The sequence below is a fragment of the Manis pentadactyla genome, chromosome 13, assembly GCF_030020395.1.
Source record: "Manis pentadactyla isolate mManPen7 chromosome 13, mManPen7.hap1, whole genome shotgun sequence".
NCBI lineage: Eukaryota > Metazoa > Chordata > Mammalia > Pholidota > Manidae > Manis > Manis pentadactyla.
Genome location: NC_080031.1, coordinates 65402792 through 65420855, shown reverse-complemented (window position 1 = coordinate 65420855; position 18064 = coordinate 65402792). Strand labels below are relative to the sequence as shown.

At 39.2% G+C, this 18064-nt stretch overlaps 1 protein-coding gene across 4 annotated transcripts in view; it reads left to right on the top strand.

The window, feature by feature from the left end:
* The first annotated feature begins 1723 nt into the window (after positions 1-1723).
* Positions 1724-18064, top strand: part of LOC118921435 (protein PRRC1) — a 117513-nt gene continuing 101172 nt past the window's right edge. For 2 of the 4 annotated variants that reach the window (XM_057490980.1, XM_057490978.1), the window contains exon 1: positions 1724-1865. The gene's annotated coding sequence lies outside the window, so the exon portion shown is untranslated. The remainder of the gene's footprint in view (positions 1866-18064) is intronic. The other 2 variants (XM_057490982.1, XM_057490979.1) reach the window with 1 other exon arrangement.

Genomic DNA, 18064 nt, shown 5'->3' with positions numbered 1-18064 from the left:
TAGTGACTATTGTTGATAAAATAGAACCAAATACAGTAAATAACATTGTAAGACCTTTTCTCCTTAAATAACTGCAGCTATCTCAGTTTCAGGTTTACTATGTCATCTCAAATGCTTGCAGCAAACTTGTACCATGTTAGACACCAAACTTCATTATCTATAATAGGAAGTTAGAAACATGTAAAAATACCATCCTATATGTATTTTTTAATTTCATTTTTGAAAAACAAATGTTGATATTTTTTTCCAGAAACATATGCAGCAAACGCAACTTTTCATACATAGCAAAAGGCATCTTTTATCTACTTCTAGTTCTTAAGAATTTGAATCTGAAGAACTAAACGTAGATAAATTATTGGTTCAGATAGATGTGCTTTAATTAAAGCACTATTTACAACCTAGAACTCTTTCTCTATGGATCCTTTTGATCTAGGAACAGTAATCAAAATTTTCTGCACTGAGAAAATGGCATTGTCTTTCCAAAACACTGGGAAAGATATTATGGCCATTTGAGTTTCTGGCAACTTCAGCTACATAAATAGGACAGTCTGTCCCTAAGAGACTTACAGTACATATAAACAGATGCTTATCAATAATAATAGTGAACTTGTGTTAAAATACAGTAAGAGTTGATTCTTACTATTGCTAACTGTGACACTGATCATTTTGGAATTCTTCGGTTTCTCCAAAACAAATGCTCAAACGCGGGACTTGGTTCCAGTATGATTAGCCGCACTACTTCAAAATGTAGGTTAAGGCAAACTTAGGTGAAAACATTTCATTTTAGTACTTGTCCAGTGTTTGAACCGTTCAAAAGTACCCTGCTTGGCGAGTTGGAAACGCTCGTGCTGCGCCGGGATAGAGACGCTTTAAGGAGCTGGTTAGCTGGAGCCCTCACGGGCTGCCTGCGGGAGCGGTGCTTGCTGGGACTTGTAGTCTCTACAAGGACGGAGGCCACTGCAACTCCATTTATAATGCTTTTCTCCTTTCGAAGATCTTGGACCCTCAGTCGGATCAAACCCTGCTCTAAGGCACAATTTGATTACTCTTACCTCATTCTGGTCTTATGTTTCCACCAGGTTCCCCACGTTCAACACTCAAAAGGACGGAGTCGCTCACAAGCCTCAAAGAGATTGGCCTGTCCTGAGAAGTGGGCGGAGCCCTAACTGGACTGGAGCTCAGGATTGGCCAGTATCTGAGGAGAACAGGCGTTTTCATACCCACTAGCCGAGTTGTATAGTGTGGTAAAACTGGGAGCCCTTTACCGCAGTTCGCCTCTTCCCCTTAAGACATCTCGTGATATTTCGAGCGAATGGCTCTAGAGACGCCTAGTGGGAGGTGAAGGCCAGTCGGGGCGGTGCGCACCGGAGCTGAAAGGCACAGCTCAGGCGGGGAAGTCGAGGGCGTGCTGCCTGCGCCACTTGGGCTCTCCCGGCGGTAGCCACCCGGAGCCCGGCGCAAGTGTGTGGACGCCGCGGCCCTGCAGGTGAGGCGGCCTGGGGTTTCGGCCGCTGAATCGACCGCGAGCTTCACCTGGGCCCGCGCGGGCTGTGACAGGTGCGCGGACGTGGGCAGCGCTCCGCCCGCTCGCCGGCCCTCCCCCTCCGGGCCTCGAAATGAGTTGCGGACCCCGGCTGAGCGGTTCTGGCTCCTGGCGCCTGGCGCTGCCGTTGCCTCCCAAGAGCGGACGCCGCCACTGAGAAAACGGGGGAGGCAAGCGGCTGCCGAACCCGGGCATGAACCGGACGCTGCGTCCGTTGCTGGACTAAAGCGCGGACATGAACCTGCACCAGGTCTGACCGCGGCTGTGAACCCCGGCGACCGCTGCTTCTCCGTGGGCAGTGTCGGCGACCAACGCTTCAACGGTGAGTGAGGGAGGCTCCCGCGTAGCCCGTGGCCGGTCTGCGCCCCTGAGTCAGCTGGGCTCGGCCCAGATGACGGGCGGAGGCCAAGAACGCCTCGTCAGCCCGACGGGGGCGCCCACGTCCCCCACAGAGGTCCCTGCGCCTAGCGCCGGGTGGACCTGGCCTTTGAGAGCGAAGGAAGCTTTAAACATTCTGTTCATTGATGTGCTTGCACAGAGCCTGAACTCAAATGTTTCTTAGGATTTTTAAAAGTTTTAGTCTGACGTCCTTGCTCTGGGGTGGTTTGCCTAAGTCGTTTATCCAAAAATCGTTGTGTAACGTGTGTGTGACAGGCTTTACCCCACTAGATAGACTCAAATTGTCGAGTTTAGAAATAGTTGGGATTGGTTTAATTTCTTTATTGTAAGTTAAGGTCATATATCTCGGTAATTTAAGAAAAGTAGGTGTCTTGAAACAATTACTGATTGTTTGCTATCAACAACTAGCACTGAGTAAAAAATAAAATGAAAACAGAGCTTTTCATTTATTTTTCCTCCAGTTCACTGAGGAATAACTTTTTTTCCCCCACAAATAATTCACTCGTGCCATCCTGTGAATTCCATATGTAACAGTTTAGAAGTCCTGGGAAATGTTTATTTTAGATTGCTCACATTAATTACTGAAATCTGTTTTTCAGTAAAACTCCTGTTTGCTATGTAGTGGTAATTTCAGGTTAACTTTTATTGATAGTGACTTGTTTTTCATTCTTCCCCAGATACTGGAAGGAAGAGGGCCCTAAGCTTTGACTACTTACCAGTATCGTTGCATTTTCTACCTCCACTATACTTTTTAATATTAACTTCAAACTGTCAGTATTGCCCATGATACACTTTATCTAAACAGATTTATAATGCTGATTACTTTTGCTACAACTTGTGTAGCTCTCTTAGTTGTGATTAAAAATGAAACTTGACTTTACATATACAAGTGAGACAAACAGCTCACCAGATGCCCCAAGTTTTCTTCTCTACTTTTGAGTTTCTTTGTGGTCGTTGTCAGTCAAAATAAATAACAGAAGAAAAAGTAGCCATTTTTGAAAATGGTATAGGCATTTAGTGCCTGAATTGTGCTTTTAGATCTGTCCCAACCAAGTTCTTTGCTTTTATATATAGTTCTGTACTTCCCCATAGAGTGATGCATGCACACCTTAGTTGGCACTTTAGTTTTAGAGATTCTAATTCTAAATATTCACTGAGTGTGAATGCTCAGGGGAAGAGTGAAGTCTCAGGGTCTCAGGGAGCAACTACAGTTAGTTGTAGTTAGACATTGCCTGCAGTTCTTGCTATTTAGCGGGGTAATAAAGAGTATCCTAAGGGGGTTTTCCTCTGCGAGATTATAGGATGATAACTGCATTCTCTGCCGTCCCCTGAAGTTATATGAGTGTTTTCTCCAGTGTAAATTCTAAGAACTTATTCTAACAAGACATTCGGAACCTATGTAAGCAGTGGTGTGAACAACTAAGTGTATACAATATGACAGCCTTACACCTAGATGACTCCTCCAAGTGCATATAAAACCTAGGTGAATGCTTCCATGTTACTTTAAAGGAGAGGTGAGTTGATGTGCCAAAGATTATATGGCTGTCTTACACTGTCTTGCAGTTTCTTGGTTAGTCCTGCTGAATTTTAAGTCTGTTTCCATAGACTGTGCTTAGTGCAGATTTCTTCTAGATCTCAGGAAGCATTCCAGTAATAAGGTAAAAATAAATTTATTTTTGTTTAGTGTGAAGAGATCCAGTTTTCTGTAATTTTGTGGTAGTTTTAGGATGAACAATGATCTTTTTCCTTTGTAGCCAATCCATCCCTGACTCTCTAACATTAAGTTGATAGCTCAGTTACAAATAAAGTTTTGTTGCCCTCAGTTTTTTAGACACTATATTACTTCTTAAATTTCTCTCTCTTGAAATTGCCCTTTTTTTTTTTGAGAGGGCATCTCTCATATTTATTGATCAAATGGTTGTTAACAGTTAACAACAATAAAATTCTGTACAGGGGACTCAATGCACAGTCATTAATCCACCCCAATCCTAATTCTCATCAGTCTCCGATCTTCTGAAGCACAACGAACAAGTTCTTACATGGTGAACAAATTCTTACATAGTGAATAAGTTCTTATATGGTGAACAGTACAAGGGCAGTCATCACAGAAACTTTCAGTTTTGATCACTCATTATGAACTATAAACAATCAGGTCAGATATGAATATTCATTTGATTTTTATACTTGATTTATATGTGAATCCCACATTTCTCCCTTATTATTATTATTATTTGAAATTGCCCTTTTTTTCTTTCATGTTACAAAGCAGAATCTGTTGTTTACTCCTTGAATTTTGTTTTTAACCTTTGTTGGTTTGACTTCTTTTTCTTTGATAGGAATATAGTAAACAGTAATGGTAGGTGTTATGTGCAGATTAAAAAAACCTCTCTGAACTCCAGTTTTATTGAGGTTAGGGACATGAGATCTAACTCTGTCAGGCCCACCTGAAGAATTCTTTTATGCCTTCTGGTACTTTGTGCCTTCTCTGAAGAGAGTTCTGTGTTTGTAATTCCTTCCTTTGCATGTTTTCAGATTATTTACCCATTTTTGTTTTGAAATATTATGAGAGATAAGATCCTGTTTTCTGTATAGTCTGACAGGTTTTTAATTGAAATTAAATTGAATGCTAGTTCTCATGGATTCTTGACTTAAAAATATGCAATTACTAATACAATTAGTATACCTAAGTAGTAGATACATCTTTACTAAAGTAGCATCAAACTACTTTGACTTTAGTCTTAGAATGAAAGCTTCTAGGAGGCAGGAACTATGTTTCTTATACTTTCGAAGCACTTTATTTGCACTTTCATTATATTATTAAGCAGTTTTACCTGGTGTATATCTTCCACAGTTTCACTGTAAGCCCCTAAAAGAGTGATTAGGTCACTAGTGGATTCAATTGCCAACCTAGTCCCTTATAGTTAGTTACATATCCATGGGAAAGTTCTTCTACACTGTTTTATCTGTCAAATGGGGCTAAAGTAGTACCTATTTGTAAGGTTGTTACATTATAAAGTGCTGTGGTCTAAGTTCATTACTTAGTACATGTGAAGCCCTTAAAAATGTCAGTTATTATAAAATGAAGGTTATATCCATTCTAATGCTTGGCACATAGAAAGTACTTGATAAGTACTGACTGAATTGGTGAATAATAAAGAAGCCTGTTTCAATAATTTAAAAATTGCTGTTTTAAAATAGATTTAATAATTTAGATTTAAGTCCAAATAAAATATTTCTATTGAAAGTTTCTTTAACTTTTTTTAAAATTCGGTTATATATTTCACCACCATTATCAGGTGAGCAATTAGGGAAGATTTCACATATACTAAGTGAATGCTTCCCTCACTCCTTTCTCCTTATTAATTTCCTGCTGTTTTTAGAATGAAAGTATGTGTGCAATGTGGTCCTTATCTGTTGACAACTTTTGTTTTTAGAATAAAAATTATTTTATTAAAGACAATAAATGAAAGTTACAGTTAATTAGAACCTATATTTTTGTAATATTTCTCTGCATATAGCCTAACATGTGTTTTAATATACACAATATTCATGTTGTAGTTTATCCATAATTAGTGTTCAAACTGTGATTTGAATGAAAAGGAAAATGAGGTAATTTGTAATTGTTAATATTTAGGAATTCCTATCTCTAGTTTGGAATTTAAACACCTTCGCTATAGGTGGGAAAGCAAACATGATGTGTAGCTCCAGGCTCTCTTCTGTATTAGACATCCCAGTGTTCCTAGCCAAAGAGACCCAGAGTAGAAGTCAAAAGACTGACTGTAGCTCTCTGGGTATTGGTTGAAAAATGCAGGCTACATTAGCACTCTCCTTCCTCAACTTTCTGTGATAGTAAACATCCTTTAGTTTAACTGTTATTTTTGTTCACTCTAGGGAAGCCTTCATTGGTGGGAGGGAGAAAAAGTTTTTGTGGGGTAAGGCATGTGGGTCTTTGTGGGTGGAGAGAATACAGAAGGGGAACGTTTGATACTGTTTGCATCTGGAGAAAGAGAAAGATTTTTATGGTGCTCATATGTCATTACAAGTACTAAATTGGGCTTCCCTTTGTAAAACTTGGCCTATTTAAAAATATTCTGTTTAAATAGTATTAAAGGACCTTTAATATTATTGAACTAATACTAATTTCTACTTTAAAAAAAAACAAGAATAATGTTAATTACGACATACCAAACATAAATCATTTAACCAGGAAATGTACCAGGAAGAAATTCTTTGGGTATTTAGCTGGTATGTTTGGTTAACAGAAAACACAGTGAAATCAGGAAATCTAAGTGTTTTATAGAAATCACAGAATTTTTAAATTAGAGGACCAACTATTTCAGTCTTGGATAATTTTTGGAATTTAGAATATTCAAGAAGGTTGTCTGCCAAGATTTAAAGTTGAGAATCATGTTCTGACTATATGCTTGAAAGCACACATAGAAACTCAGTTCTTCCTGTGCGTTTTGTTTAATCTCAAAGTTAGTAAACCCGGTATTACATGTGCCTAGTAAAGAATTTTCATTTGTCAAGTTAATTTTCATTGGTTAGTAATAGATTGTTCTGATTACAGATCTTTTGACAGAAGCAGCTAGTGTACCAATTGTAATGTATGTGTATTAATTTTGAAGAGTAGGTAGCATTACAGTTTATTTGGTAAACCAGTGCTATTCTTATTGTTTTGATAACCTTCCATAATATAGTCAGGGCACACTGAAATGAGGTTTTTTTTGGTATCATTAATCTACCGATACCTGAGGAACATTATGTTTACTAGACTCCCCCCTTCACCAAGTCCCCCCTGACAAACCCCATTACAGTCACTGTCCGTCAGCGTAGTAAGATGCTGTAGAATCACTACTTGTCTTCTCTGTGTTGCACAGCCCTCCCCGTGCCTCCCCCCACATTATACATGCTAATCTTAGTGCCCCCTTTCTCCCCCTTCCCTTATCCCTCCCTTCCCACCCATCCTCCCCAGGCCCTTTCTCTTTGGTAACTGTTAGTCCATTCTTGGGTTCTGTGATTCGGCTGCTATTTTGTTCCTTCAGTTTTTTCTTATTTCTTAGACTCCACATATGAATGAAGTCATTTGGTACTTGTCTTTCTCCGCCTGGCTTATTTCACTGAGCCTCTAGCTCCATCCATGTTGTTGCAAATGGTAAGATTTGTTTTCTTCTTATGGCTGAATAATATTCCATTGTGTATATTTACCACATCTTCTTTATCCATTCATCTACTGGTGGACACTTAGGTTGCTTCCAATTCTTGGCTATTGTAAATACTGCTGCAATAAACATAGGGGTTCATCTGTGTTTTTCAAGCTGGGCTGCTGTATTCTTAGGGTAAATTCCTAGAAGTGGAATTCTGGGTCAAATGGTATTTCTATTTTGAGCTTTTTTGAGGAACCTCCATAAGCTTCCACAATGGTTGAATTAATTTGCATTCCCACCAGCAGTGTAGGAGGGTTCCCCTTTCTCCACAACCTTGCCAACATTTGTTGTTGTTTGTCTTTTGGATGGTGGCGATCCTTACTATTGTGAGGTGATATCTCATTGTGGTTTTAATTTGCATTTCTCTGATAACTAGCGATGTGGAGCATCTTTTCATGTGTCTGTTGGTCATCTGAAATTCCTTCTTTGGAGAACTGTCTGTTAAGCTCCTCTGACCATTTTTTAATCGGATTATTTGCTTTTTGTTTGTTGAGGTGCGTGAGCTCTTTATAAATTTTGGATGTCAACCCTTTATCATATCTGTCATTTATTAATATATACTCCCATACTGTAGGATGCCTTTTTGTTCTATTGATGGTGTCCTTTGTAGTACAGAAGCTTTTCAGCTTGATACAGTCCCACTTGTTCATTTTTGCTTTTGTTTCCCTTGCCCGGGGAGACATGTTCATGAAGAAGTTTATCATGTTGATGTCCAAGAGATTTTTGCCTATGTTTTTTTGTAAGAGTTTTATGGTATCATGACTTAACATTCAGGTCCTTGATCGATTTCAAATTTACTTTTGTGTATGGGGTTAGACAATGATCCAGTTTCATTCTCTTACAGTGTAGCTGTCCAGTTTTGCCAACACCAACTGTTGAAGAGGCTGTCATTTCCCCATTGTATGTCCATAGCTCCTTTATCGTATATTAATTGACCATATATGTTTGGGTTAATGTCTGGAGACCAGCAACGAAATTGAAGCGGTAATCAAAAAACTACCCAAGAGTTTTTTGGTTCCACTGGTCTGTGGGTCTGTTCTTGTGCCAGTACCAAAGTCTTGATTACTGTGGCTTTGTAGTGGAGCTTGAAATTGGGGAGTGAGATCCCCCCCACTTTATTCTTCCTTCTCAGGATTGCTTTGGCTATTCAGGGTCTTTGGTGTTGCCATATGAATTTTTGAACTATTTCTTCCAGTTCGTTGAAGAATGTTGTTGGTAATTTGATAGGGATTGCATTGAATCTGTGGATTGCTTTAGGCAGGATGGCCATTTTGACAATATTAATTCTTCCTATCCATGACCATGGGATGAGTTTCCATTTGTTAGTGTGATTTCTCTTAAGAGTGCTTATAGTTTTCAGGGAATAGGTCTTTCACTTCCTTGGTTAGGTTTATTCCTAGGTATTTTATTCTTTTTGATGCAATTGTGAATGGAATTGTTTTCCTGATTTCTCTTTTTATTAGCTCATTGTTAGTGTATAGGAAAGCCACAGATTTCTGTGTGTTAATTTTGTATACTGCAACTTTGCTCTATTCCAATATCAGTTCTAGTAGTTTTGGAGTGGAGTCTAGGGTTTTTTATGTACAATATCATGTCATGTGCAAATAGTGACAGTTTGACTTATTCCTTACCAATCTGGATTCCTTGTATTTCTTTGTTTTGTCTAATTGCTGTGGCTAGGACCTCCAGTACTACGTTGAATAACAGCGGGGAGAGTGGGCATCCCTGTCTTGTTCCCGATCTTAGAGGAAAAGCTTTCAGCTTCTCGCTGTTCAGTATGATGTTGGCTGTGGGTTTATCATATATGGCCTTTATTATGTTGAGGTACTTCCCCTGTATACCCATTTTGTTGAGAGTTTTTATCATGAATGGATGTTGGATTTTGCTGAATGCCTTTTCAGTGTCTGTGGAGATGATCATGTGGTTTTTGTCCTTTTTGTTTATGTGGTGCATGCTGTTAATGGATTTTTGAATGTTGTACCATCCTTGCATCCCTGAGATGAATCCATCTTGATTATGGTGTACTTTCCTGTTGATGTATTTTTGAATTTGTTTTGTTAATATTTTATTGAGTATTTTTGCATCTATGTTCATAAGGAATATTGGTCTGTAATTTTCTTTTTTTGTGGGGTCTTTGCCTGGTTTTGGTATTAGGGTGATGCTGGCTTCATAGAATGAGTTTGGGAGTATTCCCTCCTTTTCTATTTTTTGGAAAACTTTAAGGAGAATGGGTGTTATGTCTTCTTTGTATGTCTGATAAAATTCCGGGTTAAGTCCATCTGGCCCGGGGGTTTTGTTCTTGGGTAGTTTTTTGATTACCCATTCAATTTCATTGCTGGTAATTGGTCGTTTAGATTTTCTGTTTCTTTCTGGGTCAGTCTTGGAAGGTTTTATTTTTTTGGGAAGTTGTCCGTTTCTCCCAGGTTTTCCAGCTTCTTAGCATATAGGTTTTCATAGTATTCTCTAATAATTCTTTGTATTTCTGTGGGGTCTGTTGTGATTTTTCCTCTCTCATTTCTGATTCTGTTGGTGTGTGTTGCCTCTCTTTTTCTCTTAATAAGTCTGGCTAGAGGCTTATCTATTTTGTTTATTTTCTTGAAGAACCAGCTCTTGGTTTCATTGATTTTTTTCTATTGTTTTATTCTTCTCAATTTTATTTATTTCTTCTCTGATCTTTATTATGTCCCTCCTTCTGCTGACCTTAGGCCTCATCTGTTCTTCTTTTTCCAATTTCAATAATTGTGACATTAAGCTATTCATTTGGGATTGTTCTTCCTTCTTTAAATATGCCTCGATTGCTATATACTTTCCTCTTAAGACTGCTTTTGCTGCGTCCCACAGAAGTTGGGCCTTTGTGTTATTGTTGTCATTTGTTTCCATATATTGCTGGATCTCCATTTGAATTTGGTCATTGATCCATTGATTATTTAGGAGCATGTTGTTAAGCCTCCATGTGTTTGTGAGCCTTTTTGGTTTCTTTGTACAATTTATTTCTAGTTTTATACCTTTGTGGTCTGAAAAGTTGGTTGGTAGGATTTCAGTCTTTTGGCATTTACTGAGGTTCTTTTTGTGGCCTAGTATGTGGTCTATTATGGAGAATGTTCCATGTGCACTTGAGAAGAATGTGTATCCTGTTGCTTTTGGATGTAGAGTTCTATAGATGTCTATTAGGTCCATCTGTTCTAGTGTGTTGTTCAGTGCCTCTGTGTCCTTATTTTCTGTCCGGTGGATCTGTACTTTGGGGTGAGTGGCATGTTGAAGTCTCCTAAAATGAATGCATTGCATTGTATTTCCTCCTTTAGTTCTGTTAGTCTTTCTTTCACATATGTTGTTCCTCCTGTGTTGGGTGCATATATATTTATAATGGTTATATCCTCTTGTTGGACTGAGCCCTTTATCATTATGTAATGTCCTTCTTTATCTCTTGTTACTTTCTTTGTTTTGAAGTCTATTTTGTCTGATACTAGTACTGCAACCCCTGCTTTCTTCTCTCTGTTGTTTGCATGAAATACTTTTTTCCATCCCTTGACTTTTAGTCTGTGCATGTCTTTGTGTTTGAGGTGAGTTTCTTGTAAGCAGCATATAGATGGGTCTTGCTTTTTTATCCATTCTATTCCTCTGTGTCTTTTGATTGGTGCATTCAGCCATTTACATTTAGGGTGATTATTGAAAGATATGTACTTATCGCTGTTGCACACTTTAGATTCGTGGTTACCAAATGTTCAAGGTTAGCTTGTTTACTACCTTACTGTCTGACCTCACTTGCTTATTGAGCTGTTATAAACACAGTCTGATGATTCTTTCTTTCCCTTCTTTTTCCTCCTCCTCCATTCTTCATATGTTGGGTGTTTTGTTCTGTGCTCTTTTTAGGAGTGCTCCCATCTAGAGCAGTCCCTTTAAGATACCCTGTAGAGGTGGTTTGTGGGAGGCAATTTCCCTCAACTTTTGCTTGTCTGGGAATTGTTTAATCCCTACTTTATATTTAAATGACAATCATGCTGGATACAGTGTCCTTGGTTCAAGGCCCTTCTGTTTCATTGCATTACATATATCATACCATTTTTTTCTGGCCTGTAAGGTTTCTGTTGAGAAGTCTGATGATAGCCTGATGGGTTTTCCTTTGTAGGTGATCTTTTTTCTCTCTCTGGCTGCCTTTAATACTCTGTCCTTGTCCTTTATCTTTGCCATTTCAATTATTATGTGTCTTGGTGTTGTCCTCTTTGGATCCCATCTCTCAGGAGTTCTGTGTGCCTCCATAGTCTGAGCAACTATTTCCTCCCCCAGTTTGGGGAATTTCTCAGCAATTATTTCTTCAACGACACTTTCTATCCCTTTTTCTCTCTCTTCTTCCTTTGATACCCCTATTATGCGGATATTGTTCCTTTTAGATTGGTCACACAGTTCTTTTAATATTGTTTCATTCCTGGAGATCCTTTTATCTCTCTCTGCGTCAGCTTCTATGCATTCGTGTTATCTGGTTTCTTGCATCTTATCCATTCTGCTTATAAATCCTGCCAGAGTTTGTTTCACTTCTGTAATCTCCCTCCGGATGTCTGTAATCTCCCTCCAGACGTCTGTAATCTCCCTCCGGACTTCATCCCTTAGCTCTTGCATATTTCTCTGCAGCTCTGTCAGCATGTTTATGATTTTTATTTTGAATTCTTCTTTAGGGGCACTGGTTACGTCTGCCTCTGCAGATCCTTTCTCAGGTGTTTGAAGTATCTTGGAGTGGAATAGATTTTTTTGCCTTTTCGTAGTGATAGCGCTGGCTGTAGGCAGGTTGTGGGTTTGTCAGCTGGGAGAAGAAAGCCCTTTCCTGCTTGCTGGATGCCTTGCCCTTCTCTGCTGCCTGTGACGGTAACCCGCACTCCTGGAGCAGCCACCGGGTTATTCCCCTAAACTGCTGTGGGCGGGGTCTCCGTCAGAGCAGCACGGAGCCCTGCGGGGAGTGGCAGGCACGCCAGGTGTGCTCCTCCATGCTAGCAGTGCCCCTCCCGGGCAGCTGTGTGGCAGCAGCGGCTTTTGGGTCTGGCCCAGGTGGCTGTGCGTTGGGCTGGGATTCTGGTCGGCTGATGGGAGCACACCTGTTCCCTCTGGCTCTGCTGCAGCTGCGCGTGGGTTTCTTCCGCGCAGGCGTCTACCGGGCTCCTCTGGCTTCACTGCTGCCAGTGCGTGCGAACCGTGCCCGGGCTGTTTGGTCGTGCTGCTGCGGGCCAGCACAAGCCTCTCCTGCGGCACACGGATCTGCTCCCGGTCCCTTCTGGCACTGCCGTCCCTGGTACGCGCTGCCACTCTCCCGCTACTGGGCTGGTGTGTTGGGGTCCACACCAGTTGGAGGAACGACTGGCAGACTGCTTAGTGCCGTGAGGGGCTTCAGAGGTGCACTGCCTCCCTGGGGTTTAGGGCGCCTTAGTTTCCCCGGTATTCCCAGCTGCCGGGACAACTTCGTCCAGCTGTGGGGTCCCTGTCCCTTTAGGACTTGCAGAAAGCACTCACTTTTCTTTTGTGTGAGGAGCGTTGGTTGTGGGGATCTGCCCACAGGTTTTGCTTTTCCGTTTGTCTAATATCCAGCACGCCGTGCACCTTGTGTCTGCGTTCCGGGTGCAGATTTCTAGAGCTGGTTGTTTAGCAGTCCTGGGCTTTCACTCCCTCCCCGTTCTGACTCCTTTCTTCCCGCCGGGTTTTGGAATGGTGGAGCATTCGGGTCCTGCCTGGCCTCGGCTTGTATCTTACCCCCTTCATGTGATGCTGAGTTCTCACAGATGTAGATGCATCCTGGCTATTGTACTGCATCCACCGGTGTCTCTTTTAGGAATAGTTGTATTTATTGTATTTTCATAAACATATATGTTTCGGGGAGGAGATTTCCTCTGAACTACTCACGTCGCCATCTTCCCGTGATCCCCTCAAACATTTTCATTCATTAACTTGACCACATATATTCTAGATTTCTGTTATAATGGAAATCATGTATGCATTTTCTTTTTTTCTTATGTGTTAGAATAGCCCATATTGGTGATTTGGCTATTCAAAGAATTAACATATTGTGGCAGCTGGAGAAACTCAATCATGTTTTTTTTTCTTGAATAGGTAGAGTTTTATTCCATTTTCCCCAGCTATTATTATGTAAGGTGTGTGGTCTCCTACCAAATAAAAATAACCCCAACAGGAATTACTGTTCCCTTTTAAAATGGTTTTTTTTTAGAAATTTACAATGAAAATGTAGAGTTCACTTTTATTCTCTCATTTCTTCTATAAAAAGTAGCCATTTCCTTTACATGGTATATCTATTGTATATATTGGAGGTCGGGAGAGAAAGTCTCACTTTTTAAATTCTTTATTCTTGATGAAACTCAGTGTAGTAAAATAAAGCTTATTTTAAATAATGAAATAAAACTCAGCATCGTAGAACAAAACTTATTCTTTCGTTCATCACAATCTAAAATAGCATTCCAGTTTATTAATGATCGTATAGCTTCTTAAGACATATAACATTTGCAACCAGAAAAGAAAAACAAAAGTACAAATGAGAAAAAGACTAGGAATTTCTAGAATACCTATTATAAATTCCATATTACATGCTGAGGTTAATTAATATTAATTTAGAGCCTACTATGTATGTAGATAAATAGATTTCTACTGCCAGAGAACATACTCTTCTATGGGACACAAGCAACAAACATGAATCTGTGTATGATACATGCTACACCAGTGTTGTAATCAAAGAGTTGTAGGGACCTAGAGAAGGGATTGTTTAATTTAATTACTTACAGGACTTAGGGAAGACTTTATTGAACATGAGGGGTGGAGGGACTGAGTTGCAACTTGAAGAATAGTATGATTTTACTTAAGAAAAGGCAGTCTAGGTAAATAGAGGATTCCAAGAATAAAGCATTAGGTCTGAAAGTGCACGGTGTGATTTGAAAGCCCTGTTCAGTACTCTGCTCTTATTACAGGGTTTAGTACATTGAACTTAACTTTTATGTGTTTCCTTTTTTTGAAAAGAGGATGTCATCTTTCTGTCTCCAGTGCTAATGCACTAATTGGCATGATGCAGACATTCTGCACATGTTTCTTCAGTGAATTAATATCCTGGCTGGAATATGGAATGAATCGGAGAATATGTGGTTGAAGATAGTGCTACAGTGGTAGATGAGATTACTGTTCAAAGCCTTTTAGGAAATGTGGATGATTAAAAGTTTTTGAATATTCATATGTTATTTTCTAGAAAGATAAATCTGGAGGAGTGTGGAGGCTAGATAACCAGATAGGAAGGAATGACTGACTTTTTTCCTGCATTAAGGAGACATTTATTAAACCTATCTTTTTGGAAGGTAATACGCCATGTGATTCATTGTTTTTGCTCTGCAAAAAACTTGCACTGTTAGAGAAAGGAGCTGCTACTCATAAATTTTAAAGACAGGTAAATTATGATAGGTGGTTTGAAAATTTTAAAAGAGCGAGAACTTGCTTCTAGCAAGTAATCAGGGAAGATTTACTGGAAAAAGTGACAATTTAATTAAAAAGTAAATAATATTACTATTTTACCAAATTGATACGATTTTCATGATTTTGTTTAATTGTATCTCAATTAATTAGCAAAGATACTGTTTTATAGAGCTCCACATCCCAGACTTAAATGTTTATAACACTAAGAAGCTCAATTTCCCATGTAAGAACACTGCTGCTCATAAATAATGATTTTAGTTATTAATTATTGAGCACCTACTCTGTGTCAAACCCTTTACTATACCCTGTGTGTGTGTGTGTGTGTGTGTGTGTGTGTGTGTGCACACACACATGCATATATATAAAGCTGTTTATATATATAGTAGATCCTCAATGTTCTGGTTTAGCTCCAATTTACTGATGTGGAAACAGGACATACGGGATAATTACTGTGCCCAAACTTTCACTTCTAGAGATTGGCAAAGCCAGAATTCAGTGCAAATCTATCTGAATCTATAACCCATATTCTTAATACTCTACTAACCTAATTACTAAGTATTATGTGCACAGTTTTATCAAGAATAAGTATTATAAAGAAATGTGCTGCTGCATTGTAATTTTTTTTATTTTTATTTTTATTTTTTTTATTTTTATTTATTTATTTTTTTTTTAATAATTATTTTTTATTGAAGGGTAGTTGACACACAGTATTACATTACATGAGTTTCAAGTGTACAACACAGTGGTAGAACATTTATATACATAATTCTAGGTTCCAGGTATCACCCTACCAGGCTGTTACAATATCTTGACTATATTCCTTATGCTATACATTACATCCCGGTTACTAATTTATTTTACCATTGGAAATCTGTCCTTTTTTTTTTTTTTTTTTTTTTTTTTTTGTGAGGGCATCTCTCATATTTATTGATCAAATGGTTGTTAACGACAATAAAATTCTGTATAGGGGAGTCAATGCTCAATGCACAATCATTATTCCACCCCAAGCCTAATTTTTGTCAGTCTCCAATCTTCTGAGGCATAACAAACAAGTTTTTACATGTAGAACAAATTCTTACATAATGAATAAGTTACATAGTGAACAGTACAAGGGCAGTCATCACAGAAACTTTCGGTTTTGCTCATGCATTATGAACTATAAACAGTCAGTTCAAATATGAATACTCATTTGGTTTTTATACTTGATTTATATGTGGATACCACATTTCTCTCTTTATTATTATTATTTTTAATAAAATGCTGAAGTGGTAGGTAGATACAAGATAAAGGTAGAAAACATAGTTTAGTGTTGTAAGAGAGCAAATGTAGATGATCAGGTGTGTGCCTGTAGACTATGTGTTAATCCAAGCTAGACCAGGGCAATAAAACATCCACGTATGCAGAAGATTTCTCTCAGAACGGGGGGGTGAGGTTCTAAGCCTCACCTCTGTTGATCCCCAATTTCTCACCTGATGGCCCACCTGCGACTGTGCCTGTCTTAGGTTGTTCCTCCCTTGAGGAATCTTACCCGTCTCTGGCTAACCAGTCATCTTCCGGGGCCATACAGGGAAATGTGAAGTTGGTAAGTGAGAGAGAAGCCTTATTGTTTGAAAAAGTTAGCTTTTTACTTCTTTGCATATTTATGCCCTGTGGCTTCTATGCCCAGCATTTGTCTTGAGGTATCTTTACCACTTGGAAGAATTATGATACTCGGTAAATTTGATATGAGGCACGAATTCTGTTTAAGGGTTGTAATTAGGAAGGAAGAAGAAAAGCTATAGAAGTAGCAGGCGGAAGAAAACATGGGAAGATTGATTATTTCTTTGACATGTCTTCTTGTAGAGTAACTTCAGCATGTATAGGTTTTAAGCTACTACTTAAATTGCACACACACATTAACATAATAGGAGTATAGTTACATAACCAAAGCATATCTGTAATTACCAGCCATCTGCAGTGAAACCAAGAAAACCAGTTAGGCACCTTAGGCATTTGTGAAAACTTATCTATGATATGGTGGATATTGTCCAAATGAACTTGAACAGTCTGAGAGAAATCAGACAAATTAAAACAACCCATTCCTGGGGACTGTTCACATGCCATATGTTCTTTTAACAATAAATAGTTTGTAGTTGTAAGACTTTGGAGCGCTACAATTTGCACTTCTCCAAATTCTTGGTTGAGTTCCAACAGTATAGATCCAGTCCAATTTTGTTGTTTTACTGTATGCACAGGCCAGCTTAGATATCTCCTTCCTCATTCCCATGGCAGGTCCAGGAACTGGTGGGATGAGTGCATCTACAGCTGTAGCAGTGCGTGGATCTTTGTTGGGGTTTTTTGATGATCATCTTCTGGCATGAGTCTTCCAGAGGGTGCAGATGTTGGAAGTTCTTTTTCATATCGTATCTTAGTTCATTTTCGGGGTAGCCCAATTAGGCTTTGATCCTCTGTATAAACACAAACAGACCCTTTGCCTACACTTTTATATGCCCTTTATACCCTTGTGTAGAACTCGTTGGAGGTTACCACACAGGAACTGCCCTTTTTTTTTTTTTTTTTTTGCTATCACTAATCTACACTTACATGACGAATATTATGTTTACTAGGCTCTCCCCTATACCAGGTCTCCCCTATAAACCCCTTTACAGTCACTGTCCATCAGCATAGCAAAATGTTGTAGAATCACTACTTGCCTTCTCTGTGTTGTACAGCCCTCCCTTTTCTCCTACCCCCCCATGCATGTTAATCTTAATACCCCCCTACTTCTCCCCCCCTTATCCCTCCCTACCCACCCATCCTCCCCAGTCCCTTTCCCTTTGGTACCTGTTAGTCCATTCTTGAGTTCTGTGATTCTGCTGCTGTTTTGTTCCTTCAGTTTTTCCTTTGTTCTTATATTCCACAGATAAGTGAAATCATTTGGTATTTCTCTTTCTCCGCTTGGCTTGTTTCACTGAGCATAATACCCTCCAGCTCCATCCATGTTGCTGCAAATGATTGGATTTGCCCTTTTCTTATAGCTGAGTAGTATTCCATTGTGTATATGTACCACATCTTCTTTATCCATTCATCTATTGATGGACATTTAGGTTGCTTCCAATTCTTGGCTATTGTAAATAGTGCTGCAATAAACATAGGGGTACATCTGTCTTTCTCGTACTTGATTGCTGCATTCTTAGGGTAAATTCCTAGGAGTGGAATTCCTGGGTCAAATGGTAAGTCTGTTTTGAGCATTTTGATGTACCTCCATACTGCTTTCCACAATGGTTGAACTAACTTACATTCCCACCAGCAGTGTAGGAGGGTTCCCCTTTCTCCACAGCCTCGCCAACATTTGTTGTTGTTTGTCTTTTGGATGGCAGCCATCCTTACTGGTGTGAGGTGATACCTCATTGTAGTTTTAATTTGCATTTCTCTGATAATTAGCGATGTGGAGCATCTTTTCATGTGTCTGTTGGCCATCTGTATT